The following is a 22,468-nucleotide window of genomic DNA, read 5'->3' as shown; positions in this document are numbered from 1 at the left end:
AAAGTGCTGTTATGTGATGCAACAGAGAGTTCCTAGGTTCTTTGTATAAGAATGCTTCCTACTTTGTCACAATGGAACTCAGTAGAACTTGTTGGATTGTTGGGGAATAGAGTAGAATCCTGTGGAATGGAGAGGAATGGCATGTGAATTGACAAAATACGAAGTTCGTGAATTGCATGGAAACAAATGGAACTTTCTTGGGCAGAATGGAAAGGAATAAAACGTGGTATAATGTTGTGGAATGGTGTGCAATTTTGTGGAATGGAGTAGAATCGGCTGTAACGTGACATAATAAAGGTGTCCACACTGGTTTGGACGTGAACGGTGCCTCCTTTGCCGGAGTGTAAAGCAAATGAATGTTCTGGAATATTGGGGAATGGAGTGTAATGTGTTGCCATAGAGTGTTACATATTGTTTTGGAAACGAATGGAGCCTTCTTTGACAGAACAAAGCGCTATAGAACATAGTGGAATTTTGTCTAGTTCAGAGCAGTTTTGTAGATTGGAGTACAATCGCGTTAAATGTGACACCATATATAGTTACTGAGTGGCCTCGAAGCTAATGGAGCTCTCTTGGATGGAATGGAAAGCCACGTATCATGGTGAGATGTTCATAAATGGAGTGCAATGCCGTTAAATGGACTGGAATCGTGCGTAATGTGACGCAGTAGAGTATTCCTAATTGTTTTGGAAAGGAACGAAGCCTTATTTGACAGAATGAAATGCAATCGAACCTGGTGGAGCGTTGTGGAATGGAGTAGAATCTTGTAGAATGAAGTGGAATTTCATTTGATGTGTTGCAATACTCCGTCCTTATCGGTTTGGAAGTGAACCAAGCCCTCTTTGTTACAATGGAATGCAAAAGAATACAGTGGAATGTAGCAAAATGAACTTTAGTGTTGTGGAATGAAGTGTAATGGGTTGTAATGTGACGCAAGAGACTGCTACTGATTTCTTCCGAAAAGAGTGGCGCCTTCTTTGGTAGAATCTAACGCGATAGAACAAGGTGGAGTGCTGTGGTATGGAGTGCATTGATGTGGAATGGTGTTGAATCCGTTGTAATGTGATGCAATAAAGGGTTCCCGAGTGATTTGGAAGGAAACGCAACATTGCTGGATGGAGTCAAACGTAATAGAAAGTGGTGGAATGTTGCGGAATAGAGTGGAAGGTTGTGAAATGGAGTGAAATGGGATGAAATGTGATCTGTAGAGTGTTACTGAGTGATTTTGAAGAGAACGGTGCTTTCTTTGTAACAATGGAGTGCCATAGGATGCATTGGAATGTTATGAAGGGAGAAGAATCTTGGGAATCGTGTGGAATAGCATGTGAATTGACGTAATAGGCTGTTCCTGAATGGTTTGGAAGCAATGGGGTCTACTTTTACAGAATGGAATGCAATGGAATGTGGTGGAATGTTGCCCAATGGAGTGCAATGCTGTTTTATCGAGTGGAAAGTGGTGTTATGTGACGCAACAAAGAGTTCCTGGGTTGTTTGGTTATATATGCTTCCTACTTTGTTACAATGGAACTCAGTAGAACTTGTTGGATTGTTGGAGAATAGAATAGAATCCTGTGGAATGGAGAGGAATGGCATGTGAAGTGACACAATACGAAGTTCGTGAATTGCTTGGAACCAAATGGAGTTTCCTTTGGCAGAATGGAATGCAATAGAAACTGGTGTAAAGTTGTGGAATGGAGGGCATTATTGTGGAATGGACTGGAATCGGCTGAAATGTGATTTAATAAAGGTCTCCTGTCTGGTTTGGAGGCAAATGGTGCCACCTTTTCCAGAGTGTAAAGCAAATGAAAGTGCTGGCATAATGGGGAATGGAGTAAAATGTTGCGGAATGCAGCAGAATTTAATGTAATGTTATGCCATAGAGTGTTACAGATTGTTTTGGAACGAATGGAGCCTTCTTTCACAGAACAGAACGCTATAGAACGTGGTAGAATTTTGTGGAGTTCAGTGCAGTATTGTAGATTGGTGTAGAATCGAGTGTAATGTGACACAATATAGAGTTCCTGAGTGATCTCGAAGCTAATGGAGCTCTCTAGGATGTAAAGGAAAGCCACAGAACAGGTTGAGACGTTCAGAAACAGAGTGCAATGCTGTTAAATGGACTGGAATCATGCGTAATGTGACACAGTAAAGGGTTCATAATTGTTTTGGAAAGGAACGGAGCCTTATTTGACAGAATGGAATAAAATAGAACCTGGTGGAATGCTATTTAATGGAGTAAAATATTGTAGAATGGAGTGGCATGGCATTTGATGTGATGCAATAGATGGTCCGTAATGGGTTGGAAGTGAATCGAGCCTTCTTTGTAGGAATGAAACGCAAAAGAATACAGTGAAATGTAGCAAAACGAAGTGGAGAGTAGTGGAATGCCTTGTAATGGGTTGAAATGTGATGCAAGAGATGGTTCCTCATTGTTTGGGAAAAGAGTGGAGCCTTCTTTTGCAGAATGGAACGCAATAGAACAAGGTGGAGTGCCGGGTTATTGAGTGCAATATTGTGGTATGGTGTTGAATCCGTTGTAAGGTCACGAAATATATGGTTCCCTAGTGATTTGGAAGGGAGTGCAACGTTGCTGCATGGAATCAAACGTAATAGAACATGGTGGAATGTTGTGGAATAGAGTGGAATGTGGTGAAATGGAGTGTAATGGGTTTAAATGTGATGCAGTAGGGGGTTCCTGAGAGATTTTGCCGAGAATGGTGCCTTCTTAGTAAAAATGGAATGCCAAAGAATGCAGTGGAATGTTTGCAGTGGTGTAGAATCTTGTGGAATCGTGTGGAATGGCATGAGAATTGATGCAATAGGCTGTTCCTGAATGGTTTGGAAGCAATGGGGCCTTCTTTTACAGAATGGAATGCTGTGGAATGTGGTGGAATGTTGCCCAGTGGAGTGCAATGCTGTTTTTTTGAGTGGAAAGTGGTGTTATATGATGCAACAGAGAGTTCCTGGGTAGTTTGGATAACAATGCTTCTTACTTGTCACAATGGAACTCAGTAGAATTTGTTGAATTGTTGGGGATTAGAGTAGAATCTTGTGGAATGGAGAGGAATGGCACATGATGTGACACAATACGACGATCGTGAATTGCTTTTAACTAAATGGAGCTTTCGTTGGCAGAAAGGAAAGCAATAGAACGTGGTATAATGTTGTGGAATGTAGGGCAATGTTGTCAAATGGAGTGGAATCGGCTGTAATGTGACATAATAAAGGTCTCCTGACTCTTTTGGAAGGGAATGGTGCCTCCTATGCCGGAGTTTAAAACAAATGAATGTGCTGGCATATTGGGGAAAGGAGTAAAATGTTGCAGAATATTGCGGAATGGAGTGTAATGTGATCCCATAGAGTGTTATAGACTGTTTTGGAAATGAATGCAGCATTCCTTGACACAACAAAACGCTATAGAACGTGGTGGAATTTTGTGGAGTTCAGTGCAATTTTGTAGATTTGTGTAGAATCGCGTGTAATGTGACACAGTATAGAATTCCTGCTTGGTCTCAAAGCAAATGGAGCCCTCGTGGATGGAATGGAACGACACAGAACATGCTGAGATATTCAGGGCTGGAGTGCATTATTTTTTAATGGACTGGAATCATGCATAATGTAACGCAGTAGAGTGTTCCTCGTTTTGGCAATTTAAGGAGCCTTATTTGAAAGAATTTAATGCCATATAACGTGGTGGAATTTAGTAGAATCTTGTAGAATGAAGAGCAATGGCATTCGACGTGATGCAATACACCGTCCTTAATGGGTTGGAAGTGAATCGAGGCTTCTTTGTAGGAATGGAACGCAAAAGAATACAGTGGAATGTAGCAAAATGAAGTGGAGAGTTGTGAAATGCAGTGTAATGGGGTGTAATATGACACAAGAGACGGTTCCTGATCAGGAAAAGAGTGGAGCCTCCTCTTGCAGAATGGAACGCAATAGATCACGGTGGAGTGCTGAGGTATGGGGTCCAATGTTGTGGAATGCTGTTGAATCCGTTGTCATGCAATGCAGTAAAGGGTTCCCTAGTGATTTGGAAGCGAATGCAGCCTTGCTGGATGGAATGAAACGTAATAGAACATGGTGTAATGTTGCGGAATAGAGTTTAAGGTTGTGAAATGGTGTGTAATGGATTGTAATGTGATTCAAAGAAGTGTTCCTGAGAGACTTTTATAGAAGGATATATTCTTTGTAACAATGGAATGACACAGAATGCAGTGGAATGCTTGCAATGGAGTAGAATCTTGTGGAATTATGTGGAATGGCATGTGAATTGACGCAGTAGTCTGTTCCTGGATGGTTTATAAGCAATGGGGCCTTCTTTCACAGAATGGAAAACAATGGAATATGGTGGAATGTTGCACAATGGAGTGCAATGCTGTGGTATTGAATGGAAAGTGGTGTAATGTTATGCAACATAAAGTTCCTGGGTTGTCTGGATAAGAATGGTCCCTTCTTGGTCACAATGGAACTCAGTAGAACTTGTTGGATTGTTGGGGAATAGAGTAAAATCTTGTGGAATGGAGAGGAATGGCATGCGAAATGACACAATACGAACTTTGTGAATTGCTTGGAACCAAATGGAGCTTTCATTGGCAGAATGGAACGCAATAGAACGTGGTATAATGTTGTGGAATGGAGGGCAATTTTGTGGAATGGAGTGGGATCGACAGTAATGTGACATAATAGTGGTCATCAGAGTGGTTTGGAAGGGAATTTTGCCTCCTTTGCCGGAGTGTAAAACAATGAATGTGCTAACATATTGGGGAATGGAGTAAAATGTTGTGGAATGGGGCAGAATGGGGTGTAATGTGACACAATCGAGTGTTACAGTTTGTTTGGGAAATGAATGGAGACTTCTTTGACAGAACGGAATGCCATAGAACATGGAGGCATTTTGTGGAGTTCAGTGCAATTTTGTAGATTGGTGTAGAATCGCATGTACTGTAAATCAATATAGAATTCCTGATTGGTCTCAAAGCAAATGTAGCTCTCTTGGGAGGAATGGAACACCACAGAACATGGTGAGATGTTCAGGAATGGCGGGCAATGTTGTTAAATGGACTGGAATCGTGCATAATGTGACGCAGTAGACTGATCCTTGTTGTTTTGGAATGATACGGAACCTTATTTGACAGAAATGAATGCAATATAGTGTGGTGGAACGTAGTAGTATCTTGTAGAACGAAGTGGAAAGGATTTGATGTGAGGCTATAGACCGTCTTTAACGGGTTGGAAGTTAATCGAGCCATCTTTGTAGGAATGGAACGCAAAAGACTACATTGGAATGTAGCAAAATGAAGTTTAGAGTCGTGGAATGCAGTGTAATGGGGTGTAATGTGACGCAAGAGACGTTTCCTGATTGGGAAAAGTGTGGAGCTTTCTTTTGCAGAATGGAACGCGATTGAACACGGTGGAGTGCTGGGGTCTGGAGTGCAATGTTGTGGAATGGTGTTGAATCCGTTGTAATGTGATGCAATATATTGTTCCCGAGTGATTTGGAGGCGAATGCAGCCTTGCTGGATGGACTCAAACGTAATAGAACGTGGTGGAATGTTGCGGAAGAGAGTAAAAGTTTGTGAAATGGTGTGTAATGGGGTGTAATGTGATGTAAAGGATTGTTCCTGAGAGATTTTGTATAGTAGAATATCTTCTTTGTAACAATGGAATGCCACTGAGTTCAATGGAATGTTTGCAATGGTGTAGACCTTGTGGAATCGTGTGAAATGGGACGTGAATAGATGCAACAGGCTTTTCCTGAATGGTTTGGAAGCAATGGGTCCTTCTTTTATACGATGGAATTCAATGGAATGTGGTGGAATATTGCCCAATGTAGTGCAATGCTGTTTTACTGAGTGGACAGTGGTTTTATGTGACGCAACAGAGAGTGCCTGGGTTGTTTTTATAAGAATGTTTCCTACTTTGTCACAATGACACTCAGTAGAACTTGTTGGATTGTTAGGGAAAAGAGTAGTATCCTGTTTAATGGAGAGAAATGGAATGTGAAGTGACACAATACAAAGTTTTTGAACTTCTTGGATCCAAATGGATCTTTCTTTTGCAGAATGGAACACAATAGAACGTGATATAATGTTGTGGAAAAGAGGGCAATGTTGTGGAATGGTGTGGAATTGGCTGTAATGTGACAGAATAAACGTCTCCAGAGTGGTTTGGAAGCGAATGGTGCCTCCTTTGCCATAGTGTAAAGCAAATGAATGTGCTGGCATAATGCTGAATGTTGTGGAATGGATTGGAATGGGGTGTAATGTAATGCAATCGAGTGTTACACATTGTTTTGGAAATGAGTGGAGCCTTCTTTGACAGAACGGAACGCTATACAACGTGGAGGAATTTTGTGCAGTTCAGTGCAATTTTGTAGATTGGTGTCGAATAGCGTGTAATGTGACTCAATATGGAGTTCCTGAGTCGTCTCGAAGCAAATGGAGCTCTCTTGGATGGAATAGATCTCCACAGAACAAGGTGAGATGTTCAGGAATGGAATGCAATGTTGTTAAATGGACGGTTATCATGCGTAATGTGACGCAGTAGAGTATTCCTAATTGTTTTGGAAAGGAACGGAGCCTTATTTGACAGAACGGAATGAAATAGAATCTGTTGGAATGTTATGGAATGGAGTAGCATCTTGTAGAATGGAGTGGAATGGCATTTGATGTTATGCAATAGACCGTCTTTAATGGTTAGAAGTGAATCGAGCCTTCTTTGTAGGAATGGAAAGCAAATGAATACAATGAAATGCAGCAAAATGAAGTGGAGAATTGTGGAAAGCAGTGTAATGGGGTGTAATGTGACGCAAGAGACGGTTCCTGATTGTTTGGTAAAAGAGTGGAGCCTTCCTTTGCAGAATGGAACGTGATAGAACACGGTGGAGTGCTGGGGTATGCAGTGCAATGTTGTGGAATGGTGTTGCAACCCTTGTAATGTGATGAAACATAGGTTTCCCGGGTGATTTGGAAGCGAATGCAGCCTTTCTGGACGGAGTCAAACGTAGTAGAACGTGGTGGAATGTGACGGAATAGAGTGGAACGTTATGAAGTTGTGTGTATTGGGATGTAATGTGATGCAAAGTAGGGTTACTGAGAGAATTTGTATAGTAGAATATCTTCTTTGTAACAACGGAATACCACAGAATGCAGTGGAAAGCTTGCAATAGTAGAATCCTGTGCGTTCTTTGTAACAATGGAATGCCATAGGATGCATTGGAATGTTTTGAAGGGAGAAGAATCTTGTGGAATCTTGTAGAATGTCATGTGAATAGATGCAATAGGCTGTCCCTGAATGGTTTGGAGGCAACGGGGCCTCCTTTTACAGAATGGAATGCAATGGAATGTGGTGGAATGTTGCCGAATGGAGGGCAATGCTGTGGTATTGAATGGAAAGTGGTGTAATGTAAAGCAACAGAGAGTTGCTGGGTTGTTTGGATAAGAATGGTTATGGCTCCGTCACAATGGAACTCTGTAGAACTTGTTGGATTGTTGTGGAATAGAGTGGAATCTTGTAGATTGGACAAGATTGGTATGTGAAGTGACATAATACGAAGTTCGTGAATTGCTTGGAACTAAATGAAGCTGTCTTTGGGACAATGGAACGCAACAGAATGTGGTATAATGTTGTGGAAAGGATGGCAGTGTTTTGGAATGGAGTGGAAAGGGCTGTAATGTGACATAATAAATGTCTAAATTGTGGTTTGGAAGCGAATTGTGCCACCTTTGCCAGAGTGTAAAACAAATGAATGTGCTGGCATATTGGAGAATGGAGTAAAATGTTGTTGAACTGAGCAGAATGGGGTGTAATGTGAGGCAATCGAGTGTTACAGATTGTTTTGGAAACGAATGGAGCCTTCCTTGACAGTACAGAACGCTGTACAACGTGGTGGTATTTGGCGGACTTCAGTGCAATTTTGTAGATTGGTGTAGAATCGCGTGTAATGTGCCACAATATAGAGTTCCTGAGTGGTCTCGAAGCTAATGGAGCTCTCTGGGATGGAACGGAATGCCACAGAACATGGTGAGATTTTCAGGAATGGATTGCAATGTTGTTAAATGGACTGGAATCGTGCATAATGTGACACAGTAGAGTGTTCCTAATTGTTTTGGAAAGGAACGGAGCCTTCTTTGACAGAATGGAATGAGGTAGAACCTGGTGGAATGTTATGGAAGGAGTAGAATCTTGTAGAATATAGTGGAATGGCGTTTGATGTGATCGAATAAACTGTCCTTAATGGGTTGGAAGTGAATCGAGCCTTCTTTGTAGGAATGAAACGCAAAGAATACAGTGGAATGTAGCAAAATGAAGTGGAGAGTTGTGGAATGCAGTGTAATTGGGTGTAATGTGACGCAAGAGACGGTTCCAGATGGTTTGTGAAAAGAGTGTGGCTTTCTTTTGCATAATGTAACGTAATAGAACACGGTGGAGAGCTGGAGTATGGAGTGCAATGTTGTGGAACGGTGTTGAATCAGTTGTAATGTGGCGCAATTAAGGGTTCCCAAGTTATTTGGAAGCGAATACTACCTTGCTGGATTGAATCAAACGTAACAGAACGCGTTGGAATGTTCCGGAACAGAGTGGAATGTTGTGAAATGGAGTGTAAATGGTTTAAATGTGATGCAAAGGAAGGTTACTGAGAGCTTTTGTAGAGAACGGTGCTTTCTTTGTAAAAATGGAATGACATAGGATGCATTGGAATGTTTTGGAGGGAATAGAATCTTGTGGAATCGTGTGGAATGGCATGTGAATTGACGCAATAGGTTGTTCCTGAATGGTTTGGAAACAATGGGGCCTTCTTTTTCAGAATGGAATGCAATGGAATGTGGTGTAATGTTGCCCAATGGAGTGTAATGCTGTTTTATTGAGTGGAAAGTGGTGTAATGTGACGCAATAGAGAGTTTCTGGGTTGTTTGAGTAAGAATGCTTCCTCTTTCTCACAGTTAAATTCTGTAGACCTTGCTGCATTGTAGGATAATAGAGTAGAATCTTGTGGAATGGAGAAGAATTGCATGCGAAGTGACACAATACAAAGTTTCTTAATTGCTTGGAACCAAACGGATCTTTCTTTGGCAGAATGGAACGCAATAGAACGTGGTATAATATTGTGGAATGGAGGGCAATGTTGTGGAATGGAGTTGAATCGGCTGTAATGTGACATAATAAAGGTCGCAGAGTGATTTGGAAGCGAATGGTGCTTCCTTTGCCAGAGTGTACAGCAAATGAACGTGCTCACATATTGGGGAATGGAGTAAAATGTTGTGGAATTGACCGGAATGGGGTGTAATGTGATGCAATGGAGCGTTACAGATTGTTTTGGAAATGAATGGAGCCTTCTTGACAGAACGGAACGCGAAAGAATTTTGTGGAGTTCAGTGCAATTTTGTAGATTTGTGTAGAATCGCGTGTAATGTGACATAATATAGAGTTCGTGAGTCGTGTCAAAGCAATTTGTGCTCTCTTGAATGGAATGTAACACCACAGAACATGGTGAGATGTTCAGGAATGGAGTGCAATGTTGTTAAATGGACTGGAATCTTGCATAATGTGACCCAGTATAGCGTTCCTCATTGCTTTGGAAAGGAACGGAGCCTTATTTGACAGAATGGAATGCAATATGACGTGGTGGAATTTAGTAGAATCTTGTAGAATGGAGTGGAATGGCATTTGATGTGATGCAACAGACTGTCCTTAATGGGTTGGGAGGGTAATCGAGCCTTTTTTGTAGGAATGGAATGCAAAAGAATACAGTGGAATTTTGCAAAATGAAGTGGAGGGTTGTGGGATGCATTGTTATGTGGTCTAATGTGACGCAAGAGACGGTTCCTTGTTGGGAGCGAGCATACTGGCTTTAAGCAATACCAGTTATGTAAGTCTTAAGACAACAGCAATCATTTCTGCAGTATCCTAGAAAAAGCAAAGCTGGTCTCCTAGCCAAACAAATATAAATCTTTCGGTCAAGTTGCTAAGCAACGTTCCCTCCTCTGTTCTTTCCATTGCCCTTCTAACCCTGCCAACATCCTGCTTCTCAAGAACACCAACTGCCCCAGGGGAAACTCACCCTTAAACCTCCCGCCAATGGCCCCCACCCACAAGATGGCGAACTTCCTGCTTCTCTTCCGGGTCCTCATTTCCCGCCGGTGCCACCTGAAGCCCAATTACCTCTCTACACTGTCCCGCCGGCGCCAACTGAAGACCAATCACCTCTTTACATATATTTTCGTCACAACCTATATATATAGAGCCTCAGAAAAATAAAATTCGTCAGCTTGATCAGACATCCTGTCTTGCTGTCCGTTCATTGTGTCTCTTGCCCCTTCATTCTCTCCTCAGCGTCTTCAACTGCCGTTGACTGTCCTGCGGATCAGGACATCTGGCGCCCAACATTGGGCTCGACATAACAGATAGGCAAGAACGTCACCCTAGGAGGGCTGGTGGGCCCACCCATGAAAGGAGGTGTCTGCAGCTACGATACCCTCGCCAGACTCGCCACGTTCTGAACCTGGCGTGAGACAGACTCGTGTATACTCAATCGGCAACGCATTTGAGAAGGTAAGTCATGGGGCAAGCATCCTCACAGGAAGATTTGTTCATAGCTGGACTCAAAGAGTCCCTCAGAACACGAGGAACAAGGGTTAAGAAAATAGATTTGAAAGGTTTTTTGGTCTTTATTGAAGATGTGTGACCCTGGTTCCCTCAAGAAGAAACCATTAGTGAAAAGAAATGGCAACGGGTAGGCGATTGCCTTCAAGACGATTATAGTTTTTGGTCCAAAAAAATTACCTGTGTCAGCATTTAGCTATTGGAACCTTATTAATGATATCTTGCAAGTTCATCGCGAGAGGCCTGACTTGCAGAAAGTTGTCATTGAGGGAGAAAAAGCCATGAGATCCCGTTCTCGTGCCCCCTCCAAGGCTTCTGGGCCAGCCTCCCCTTCTCTCAAAGAACATCCTTCAGATTCCGCTGCAAACCCCTCTTAGATATCAGACATACTCCCACCCTTTCCGACTGTCGAGTCTCTTTCCCCGTCACCGATGGACAAAGTTTCCTCCCCTAATAATTCCACTGAGTCCTGTCCTCTCCCTGTTATCCATCCCCCAAAAGATCCACCGCCTCCCCTCCCCTCCCCTCAAAAAGCTCCTCTGAATCCCAATTGTTGTAGGAAAAAGTTACAATCCCATTATACTGCCCACGGACCAAAGAAAAAAACTCCAGTTGATATTTCCAGCCCCCTGGACTGGGGCTGTCTAAACCTTAACCCAGTAATGTAAACTGCTTGCCCTTAGAGTGTATTCTTGAAAACTGAAGTACTTTTAATCAAATAAACTAAGAAGAAAGAAGGCAATTGAATATTAGAAACTCAAATCTTTATGTCAGTTTGTCTGTGTATATTTTTATATGAAAAGTGTTGCTAACTGTTGTCATTATGTCTTGGTCTGTATGTTTGTGTGTCTAAGTGTGTAAATAAAAAATGTTTTCTACCTCCGGATGGTATTAATAAAAATTGATTTAAAAACAAGCGCTTGTGAAAATTGGGCATTCTAAAACTTCCCGAAAATCTAATAAAAAAATATTTTGCATTAATGCTAATTTAAGCTTAACTGATATGGACGTGTCCTTATAGTTATTAGCTGCCAAAGTTTACTTAAAGTAACTTAAGTTGAAGTTACCTGTTAAATATTTCAAGAACATGCTTAAAGAAAAGCTTGACTTTGATGTATAGTAAAAGTTTTATAAGTAATCTGGCATGTTTCTAAAAAATAAGTAAACAATTGTAGCAAATAAACTTTTTAATAATATTACTGTATTAATGTATAAATGTATATATCTGCAAACAGCTTGAGAATTTTTGTGGTAACCGAAATTCTTAAAGTTTGCTAAGCTATATAGACATATTTTGTACTTAATGAGAAATTGTGCTATAAGGCACATTTCCAAAAATGATAAAATATGTTCATAAATGTATCAATCTGATGAATGCTGGTGTAACAGTTTACAATGGTATATTTTTCAGTGTTCTTTGAATGTTAAAGTATCAAATAGTTTTAAGCTCTAATGAAAACTACTTGATATAATTAGGAAAATATTTTAGTGTGTTAAAGATGTGTGTTTTAGTAAGAGAAAGTATAAAGAATAGAAATTTATTTTGTTGTTCCAAAGTACAGCTGTTTGTTCAAAGAAAGAAACACTGAATATAAAAGCTGTAAAACGTTTATAAAAGATTGATATAATCATGCTATGTGAAATTAATGCCAAGAAATCTTGATATCAAGTACATAGTAAGACTAAAATTTTTCTTTGTTAAAAGAACAAAAGTTTATTAGTCTACCTTTACTGTTGAAAGATTGGAGAAAGTTTTCTATTTGTTTATTAAAACCGTTTCTCATGCTTAAAGCCCTAATAAATTGTTTGAGTATTTAAGAACATGAGATTTTAATATTAAAAAGACGAAATTAAGTGTTGTTAACTATATAACTCTCTGTATTCACTTTTAAACCTCCTTAGTATCCTTCTGGTTAAATAAATGTGTTATTTAATAACTATAATTCTATTTAGGCAAGTGCCTTAAATCCTTTTGACAACTTCCCAAGACCAAATTTAAAAAAGTATTTTTATCTCTCAATTAACTCTGATAGTTTCCAGAGGGCCCCTGGAACTTATCAGTAGAATTTCTTCTCATCAAAGAAAATATTTGACTAATTTGGCTTATTTACCTGATATATACTTATCTAAAAAGTGCTGTCAAAAGAAATAATGCTAAACTTTATTACTGAATGCTTTATGTTACAGAAATGTCACTCTTCCCCCTAAGAGGCTTACTCCTGATACACAATTAAATTTACCTGTTAGTACTACTATAATTACTGATTGTGTATATATTCATTGTACTCATGTACACTCTTACCGTAATTCTACAATCAATGTAAAATAGTCTTCTAGATATAGACTTCCAAATGGATGGGTATTTTTGTGTAATAACAAAACATATCAAGCCCTCTCTCCACACTATCAAGGTGTTTGTGGGGTGGGACGTAGTCTTCCTGCTCTAATAGACCATCCTGAATATAAGTACAAGAGACTTCTCCGAGCTCTGCCATCTGACTGTGATAAAAACTTGAAGCTTTGATTTCCTGCTGCTGTTGCAGTTGCAGCTGCGTTCCTCCTGCCAGTTCCTGGACTTGTCGTTGGAATGCTAAAGGAGATATCTAAGATGGCCTGTGCATATAGAAAAACAACAAAATTGACTGCTTCTGTATTATCTAAACTCCACCAAGAACTGAGAGTGTTGCAAGCTGCAGTGCCTCAGAATCGCGCTGCTGTGGACTGTCTGCTGTTAAAAGAGCATGTAAGATGTGAACAGTTTCCAAGAATGTGTTGTTTCAATTTGATTTTTCTCAAACTATCCAAAATCAATTAGATGATATCCCCAGTCACCACAGAACCATTTAAATCCTATCTTATTTGCAGCGAAAACTGCATCTGATATATATAATCAGATGAAAGACGTGCAAAGAACTCCTGAATAGTCTCTGGCAAGCTGTCACACCTCTCTTAACTCTAAGAATTTTATTGCTTTTATTGCTGTTACTAGGGCCTTGTGTCCTTCGCAGCATGTAGAAACTCATCCAACAAGCTTTAAGAGGCCTGCATTATTTGAAATTGCACACGGCCCGTCCCACACTTATAAATCATAAGATCTAAAGTCAAGTATGGTAGCCAATGACGGGTAATATATGGTTGAATTGTAAATACCAACCTAAGACAGGGAGTGGTCGACAGAGGACTATAGCCCCATGATGGGTAAGGATTTACTTCAACCATCCAACCTAAGACAGGCACCTACCTTGACCCAGTGAGAGTTAGATTGGTTGTTTTATTAAATAGAAAAAAGAGATGGAATAGTCAAAGACGGTTAAGCACCCTAGAGCCTCTGGCAACCTAAGACAGGGCTTCCACATTGGAGTGGCAGTACCAATGACGGGTGAGATCAGAGTCGCTGCCTTGGGGCAACTAAGACAGGCACTGTCTTCCTATTATAAAATAAAAAAGGGTGAGATGTTGGGAGCGAGCCTATGGACTTTAAGCAATACCAGTTATGTAAGTCTTAAGACAACATAAATCATGTCTGCAGTATCCTAGAAAAAGCAAAGCTAGTCTCCTAGCCAAACAAATATAAATCTTTCAGTCAAGTTGCTAAGCAACATTCCTTCCTCTGTTCTTTCCACTGGCCTTCTAACCCTGCTAACATCCTGCTTCTCAAGAACACCCACTGCCCCAGGGAAAAACCCACCCTTAAACCTCCCACCCAAGAGCCCCCACACACAAGATGGTGAACATCCTGCTTCTCTTACGGGTCCTCGGATCCCGCCGGCGCCACCTGAAGCCCAATCATCTCTCTACACATTCCCGCCGGCGCCAACTGAAGACAAATCACCTCTTTACATATATTTTCTTCACAACCTATATAAATAGAGCCTGAGAAAACTAAAATTCGTCATCTTGATCAGACATCCTGTCTTGCTGTCCATTCTTTGTGTCTCTTACCCCTTCATTCTCTCCTCCAGGTCGTCTACGCCAGTTTACTGTCCTGCGGTTCGGAACAGTTGATGATGGTTTGGGAAAAGAGAGGAGCCTTCATTTGCAGAATGGAACGTGATAGAATACGGTGGAGTGCTGGGTATGGAGTGCAATGTTGTGGAATGGTGTTGAATCCGTTGTAATGTGATGCAATAATGGGATCCCGAGTGATATGGAAGTAAATACAACGTTGTTGGATGGAATCAAACATAATAGAACGTGTTGGAATGTTGCAGAATTGAGTGGAAGGTTGTGAAATGGAGTGTAATGGGGTGAAATGTGATGCAGTAGAGGGTAACTGAGATTTTGCAGAGAACGGTGCCTTCTTTGTAACAATGGAATGCTATAGGATGCATTGGAATGTTTTGAAGGTAGAGGAATCTTGAAGAATCGTGTGGAATGTCATGTGAATTGACGCAATAGGCTGTTCCTGAATGGTTTGGAAGCAATGGGGACTTTTTTAACAGATGGAAAGAAAGGGAATATGGTGGAATGTTGTCCAATGGAGTGCAGTGCAGTTCTATTGAGTGGAAAGCGTTGTAATGTGACGTAGCAGAGAGTTCCTTGGTTGTTTGGATAACAATGGTTCCTACTTTGTCGCAATTGGACTCAGTAGAACTTGTTGGATTGTTGAGGAATAGAGTCGAATCCTGTGGCATGGAGAGGAATGGCATGTGAAGTGACACAATATGAAGTTCCTGAATTGCTTGGAACCAAATGCAGCTTTCCTTAGCAGAATGGAACGCAATAGAACGTGGTATAATATTGTGGAAAGCAGGGCAATGTTGTGGAATAGAGTGGAATCGGCTGAAATGTGACATAATAAAGGTCGCCAGAGTGGTTTGGAAGCGAATGGTGCCTCCTTTGCAAGACTGTAAAGCAAATGAATGTGCTGGCACACAGGGGAATGAAGGAAAATGTTTTGGAATGGAGCGGAATGGGGTGTAATGTGATGTCATCTATTGTTACATATTGTTATGGAATCGAATACAGCCTTCTTTAACAGAACGGAATGCTATAGACGTGGTGGAATTTTGTGGAGTTCAGTGCAATTTTGCAGATTGGTGTAGAATCGCGTGTAATGTGACACAATGTAGAGTTCCTGCATGGTCTCGAAGCAAATGGAGCTCTCTTGGATGGAATGGAACGCTGCAGAACATGGTGAGTTTTTCAAGAATGGAGTGCAATGTTGTTAAATGGACTGGAATCGTGCATCGTGTGATGCAGTAGAGTGTTCCTCGTTGTTTGGAAAGGAATGGAGCCTTATTCGATAGAATGGAATGCAATATAACGTGGTGGAACTTAGTAGAATCATGTAGAATGGAGTGGAATGGCATTTGATGTGATGCAATAGACCGTCCTTAGTGGGTTGGAAGTGAATCGAGACATCTTTGTAGGAATGGAATCCAAAAAAATACAGTGGAATGTAGTAAAGTGAGGCAGAGAGTAGTGGAATGTAGTGTAATGGGTTGTAATGTGACGCAAGAGACTGTTCCTGATTGAGCAAAGAGTGGAGCCTTCTTTTGCAGATGGGAACAATATAGAACACGGTGGAGTTTTGAGGTATGGAGTGCAATGTTGTGGAATGGTGTTGAATCCGTTGTAATGTGACGCAATAAAGGGTTCCCGAGTGATTTTGAAGTGAATGCAACATCACTGGATGGAATCAAACGCAATAGAACGTGGTTGAATGTTTCAGAATAGAGTGGATGTTTGCGAAATGCAGTGTAGTGAGCTGAAATGTGATGCAGTACAGGGATACTGGGAGACTTTGTAGAGAACCGTGCCTTCTTTGTAACAATGGAATGCCTAAGGATGCATTGGAGTGTTTTGAAGGGAGTAGAATCTTTGGAATCGTGTGGAATGGCATATGAATTGATGCAGTGGTCTATTCCTGAATGATTTGGAAGCAATGGGGCCTTCTCTCACAGAACGGAATGCAATGGAATCTGGTGGAATGTTGATCAATGGAGTTCAGTGCTGTTTTATTGAGAGGAAAGTGGTGTTATGTGACACAACAGAGAGTTCCTGGTTTGTTTTGATAAGAATACTTTCTACTTTGTCACAATGGAACTCAGTAGAATTTGTTGGATTGCTGCGGAATAGAGAAGAATCTTGTGGAATGGAGATGAATGGCATGTGAAGTGACACAATACAAAGTTCGTAAATTGCTTGGAACCAAATGGAGCTTTCTTTGGCAGAATGGAACGCAATAGAACGTGGTATAATGTTGTGGAATGGAGCGCAATGTTTTGGAATGGAGTGGACTCGGCTATAATGTCATACTATAAAGATCTCAAGAGTGGTTTGGAAGGGAATCGTGCCTCCTTTGCCTGAGTGTAAAGCAAATGAATGTGCTGGCATATTGGGGAATGAAGTAAATTGTTGTGGAATGAAGTGTATTGTGATGCCATACAGTGTTACAGATTGTTTTGGAAATGAATGGAGCCTTCTTTGAAAGGACATAACGCAATAGAACGTGGGGGAATTTCTCGGAGTTCAGTGCAAATTTGAACATTGGTGTAGACTCGCGTGTAATTTGACACAATATAGAGTTCCTGAGTGATTTCGAAGCAAATGAAGCTCTCTTAGATGGATGTAACACCACAGAACATGGTGAGATGTTCAGTAATGGAGTTCAATGTTGTTAATGGCTGGGAATCGTGCGTAATGTGACGCAATAGAGTGTTCCTAATTGTTTTGGAAGGGAGCGGAGATTTATTGGACAGAATGAAATGCAATAGAACCTGGTGGAATTTTATGGAATGGAGTAGAATGTTATAGAAAACACTGGAATGGTATTTGATATGATACACTAGACTTTCCTTAATGGGTTGGAACCGAATCTAGCCTTATTTGTGGGAATGGAACACAAACAAATTCATTTAAATGCAGCAAAATGGCGTGGAGAGTTGTGGAATGCTGTTAATGTGTTGTAATTTGACGCAAGAGACGGTTCCCATTTCTTGGGTAAAGAGTGGACCCTTCTTTGGCAGAGTGGAACACTATAGAACACGGTGGAGTCCTGCGGTATGGAGTGCAATGTTGTGGAATGGTGTTGAATCTGTTGTAATGTGACGCAATAAAGCGTTCCCGAGTAATTTGGAGGCGAATGCAGCTTTGCTGGATGGAATCAAACGTAATAGAACAAGGTAGAATGAAGTAAAATTGAGTGGAAGGTTGTGAAATGGAGTGTAAAGGGGTGAAATGTGATCTGTAGAGGGTTACTGAGTGACTTTGAAGAGAACGCTGTGTTCTTTGTAACAATGGAATGCCGTAGGATGCATTGGAATGTTTTGAAGGGAGAAGAATCTTGTGAAATCGTGTGGAATGGCATGTGAATTGATGCAATAGGCTTTTCCTGAATGGTTTGGAAGTAATGGGAACTTTTTTTACAGAATGGAAAGCAAGGGAATGTGGTGGGATGTTGCCCAATGGAGTGTATTGCTGTGGTATTGAATGGAAAGGACGCAACGGAGAGTTCCTAGGTTGTTTGCATAAGAATGTTTCCTACTTCGTCGCAATAGAACTCAGTAGAACTTGTTGGATTGTTGCGCAAAGAATAGAACCTTGTGGAATGGAGAGGAATGGCATGTGAAGTGACACAATACAAAGTTTCTGAATTGCTTGGAACCAAATGGAGCTTTCTTTGGCAGAGTGGAACGCAATAGAACGTGGTATAATGTTGTTATATGGACGGCAATGTTGTGGAATGGAGTGGAATTGGCTGTAATGTGACATAATTGATTTCGCCAGAGTGCTTATTAAGCGAATGGTTCCTCCTTTGTTGGAGTGTACAGCAAATGAATGTGCTGGCATATCGGGGAATGGAGGAAAATGTTGTGGAATGAAACGAAGTGGGGGGGTAATGTGAAGTAATCGAGTGTTACAGATTGTTTTGGAAATGAATGCAGCCTTGTTTGACAGAAGGGAACGCTATAGAACGTGGAGGAGTTTTGTGGAGTTCAGTGCAATTTTGTAGATTGATGTAGAATCCCGTGTAATGTGACACAATATAGAGTTCCTGAGTGGTCTCGAAGCAATTGGAGCTCTCTTGGGTGGAATGGAAAGCCACAGATCGTGGTGAGATGTTCAGGAATGGAGTGCAATGTTGATAAATGGACTGGAATGGTGCATAATGTGAGGCTGTAGAGTGTTCCTCATTGTTCTTAAAGGAACGGACCCTTATTTGACAGAATGGAATGCAATATAACGTGGTGGAACTTAGTAGAATCTTGTAGAATGGACTGGAATGGCATTTGATGTGATGCAATAGAGCGTCCTTAACGGGTTGGAAGTGAATCGATCCTTCTTTGTAGGAATGTAATGCAAAAGAATACAGTGGAATGTAGCAAAATGAAGTGGTGAGTTGTGGAATGCATTGTAATGGGGTGTAATCTGATGCAAAAGACAGTTCCTTTTTGGGAAAAGAGTGGAGCCTTATTTACCAAATGGAACACGATTGAACACGATGGAGTGCTGGAGTATGGAGTTCAATGTTGTGGAATGTTGTTGAATCGGTTGTAATGTGATGCAATATAGGGTTCCCTAGTGATTTGGAAATGAATGCAGCCTAGTTGGACGGAATCAACCATAATAGAACGTGGTGGAATGTGGCGGAATAGAGCATAATGTTGAGAAATGGAGTGTAATGTGGGTGAAATGTGATCTGTAGAGGGTTACTGAGAGATTTTGTGGAGAACGGTGCCTTCTTTGTAACAATGGAATGCCATAGGATGCATTCGAATGTTTTGAAGGGAGAATAATCTTGTGGAATTGTGTGGAATGGCATGTGAATTGACCCAATAGGCTGCTCCTGAATGATTTGGAAACAATGGTGTCTTCTTTTACAGAATGTAGTGCAATGGAATGTGGTGGAATGTTGCACAATGGTGTGCAATGCTGTGGTATTTAATGGAAAGTGCTGTAATGTTATGCAACAGAGAGTTCCTGGGTTGGTTGTATAAGAATGGATCCTGTTTCATCACAATGTAACTCAGTAGAACTTTTTGGATTGTTGTGGAATAGAGTAGAATCTTGTGGAATGGAGAGGAATGGCATGTGAAGTGACACAATACAAAGTTCATGAATTGCTTTTAACCAAATGGAGCTTTCTTTGTCAGAACGGAACGCAATAGGACCTGGTATAATGTTAAGTGGATGGCAATGTTGTGGAATGGAGTGAAATCGGCTGTAATGTGACCTAATAGAAGTCGTCAGAGTATTTTGGAAGCGAATGGTGCCCCCTTTGCCGGAGTGTAAAGCAAATGAATGTGCTGGCATATCGGGGAATGGAGTAAAATGTTGAGGAATGGAGCGGAATGTGGTGTAATGTGATGCAATCGAGTGCTACACATTGTTTTGGAAATGAATGAAGCCTTCTTTGACACAGCAGAACGATATAGAACGTGGACGAATTTTGTGGAGTTCAGTACATTTTTGTAGATTGGTGTAGAATCGCGTGTAATGTGACACAATATAGAGTTCCTGAGTGGTCACGATGCAACTGGAGCTCTCTTGGGTAGAATGGAACGCCACAGAACATGGTGAGATATTCAGGAATTGAGTGCAATGTTGTTAAAAGGCCAATAATGGTGCATAATGTGACGCAGTATTGTTCCTCGTTGTTTTGGAAAGGAACAGAGCCTTATTTGACAGAATGGAGTGCAATATGACGTTGTAGAATTTAGTAGAATCTTGTAGAATGGAGTGGAATGGTATTTGATGTGATGCAATAGACAGCCCTTAACGGGTTCTAAGTGAATCGAACCTTCTTTGTAGGAATGGAATGCAAAAGAATACAGTGAAATGTAGCAAAATGAATTGGAGAGTTGTGGAATGCAGTGTAATGGGGTGTAATGTTACACAAGAGACGGTCCCTGATTGCTTGTGATAAGAGTGGAGGCTTCTTTTGGAGAATGGAACATGATTGAACACAGTGGAGTGCTGGGGTATGGAGTGCAATGTTCTGGAATGGTGTTGAATCATTTGGAATGTGATGCAATATAGGGTTCCCTAGTGATTTGGAAGTGAATGCAGCTTTGCTGGATGGAATCAAATACAACAGAACGTGGTGGAATATTGCAGGTTTGAGTGGAAGGTTGTGAAATGCAGTGTAACTGGGTGTAATGTGATGCAAAGGAGGGTTCCTGAGAGATTTTGTATAGAAGGATAACTTCTTTGTAACAAATGAATGCCAGAGAATCTAGTGGAATATTTGAAATGGATTAGAATTTTTTGGAGTCGTGTGGAGTGGCAAGTGAATTGATGCAATAGGCTGTTTCTGAATGATTTGGAAGCAATGGGGCCTTCTTTTACAGAATGTAATGCAATGGAATGTGGTGGAATGTTGCCAATGGAGTGCAATGCTGTGGTATTGAATGAAAGTTGTTAAATATTATGCACCCAAGAGTTCCGAGGTTGTTTGGATAAGAATGGTACCTGCTTCATCACAATGGATCTCAGTAGAACTTGTTGGATTGTTCGGGAATAGAGTAGACTCTTGTAGAATGGAGAGGAATGGCATGCGAAGTGACACAATACGAAGTTCTTGAATTCTTTGGAACCAAATACAGCTTTCCTTGGCAGAATGGAATGCAATAGAACGTGGTATAATGTTGTTAAATGGATGGCAGTGTTGTTTAATGGAGTGGAATTGGCTGTAATGTGACATAATAGAGGTCGCCAGAGTGGTCTGTAAGAGAATGGTGCCTCCTTTGCCGGAGTGTACAGTAAATGAATGTGCTGGCATATTGGGGAATGGAGGAAAATGTTCTGGAATGGAGCGGAATGGAGTGTAATGTGATGCTATAGAGTGTTACAGCTTGTTTTGGAACGAATTGAGCCTTCTATGACAGAAGAGAACGCTATAAAACGCGGAGGAATTTTGTGGCGTTCAGTGCAATTTTGTAGATTGGTGTAGAATCGCGTGTAATGTGAGACAATATAGAGTTCCTGAGTGGTGTAGAAGCAAATGGAGCTCTCTTGGATTGAATGGAAAGCCACTGAACATGGTGAGATGTTCAGAAATGGAGTGCAATTCTGTTGAATGGACTGGAATCGTGCTTAATGTGATGCAGGAGAGCGTTCATAATTGTTTTGGAAAAGAACGGAGCCTTATTTGACAGAATGGAATGGAATAGAACCTGGTGTAATGTTATAGAATGGAGTAGAATCTTGTAGAATGGAATGGAGTGGCATTTGATGTGATGCAATAGACCGTCATTAATGGGTTGGAAGTGAATCGAGCCTTCTTTGTAGGAATGGAACGCAAAAGAATACAGTAAAATGTAGCAAAATGAAGTGAAGTGTTGTGGAATGCTGTGTAATGGTTGAAATGTAACGGAAGAGACGGATCCTGATTGTTTGGGAAAAGAGTAGAGCACTCTTTTGCAGAATGGAACGCGATAGAAGATGGTGAAGTGCTGGAGAGTGGAGTGCAATGTTGTGGAACGGTGTGGAATCCGTTGTAATGTGACGCAATAAAGGGTTCCCAAGTGATTTTGAAGCGAATGCAACGTTTCTGTATGGAATTGAAGGTCGTGGTGGAATGTTTAGAAATAGATTGGAAGGTTGTGAAATGATGTGTAATCGGGTGAAATGTGATCTGTAGAGGATTACTGAGTGATTTTGTATAGAACGCTGCATTCTTTGTTACAATGGAATTAAGTAGGATGCATTGGAATGTTTTGAAGAGAGAAGAATCTTGTGGAATCGTGTGGAATGGCATGTGAACTGACGCAATAGGCTGTTCCTGAATGGTTTTGAAGCAATGGGGCCCTCTTTTAGAGAATGATATGCAACGGAATGTGGTGGAATGTTGCCCAATGGACTGCAATGCTGTTTAGTTGAGTGAAAAGTTGTGTTATGTGACGCAACAGAGAGTTCC

Source organism: Manis pentadactyla, unplaced genomic scaffold (genome assembly GCF_030020395.1).
Source record: "Manis pentadactyla isolate mManPen7 unplaced genomic scaffold, mManPen7.hap1 scaffold_55, whole genome shotgun sequence".
Taxonomy (NCBI): Eukaryota; Metazoa; Chordata; class Mammalia; order Pholidota; family Manidae; genus Manis; species Manis pentadactyla.
Note: the sequence above shows the minus strand (reverse complement) of the source record.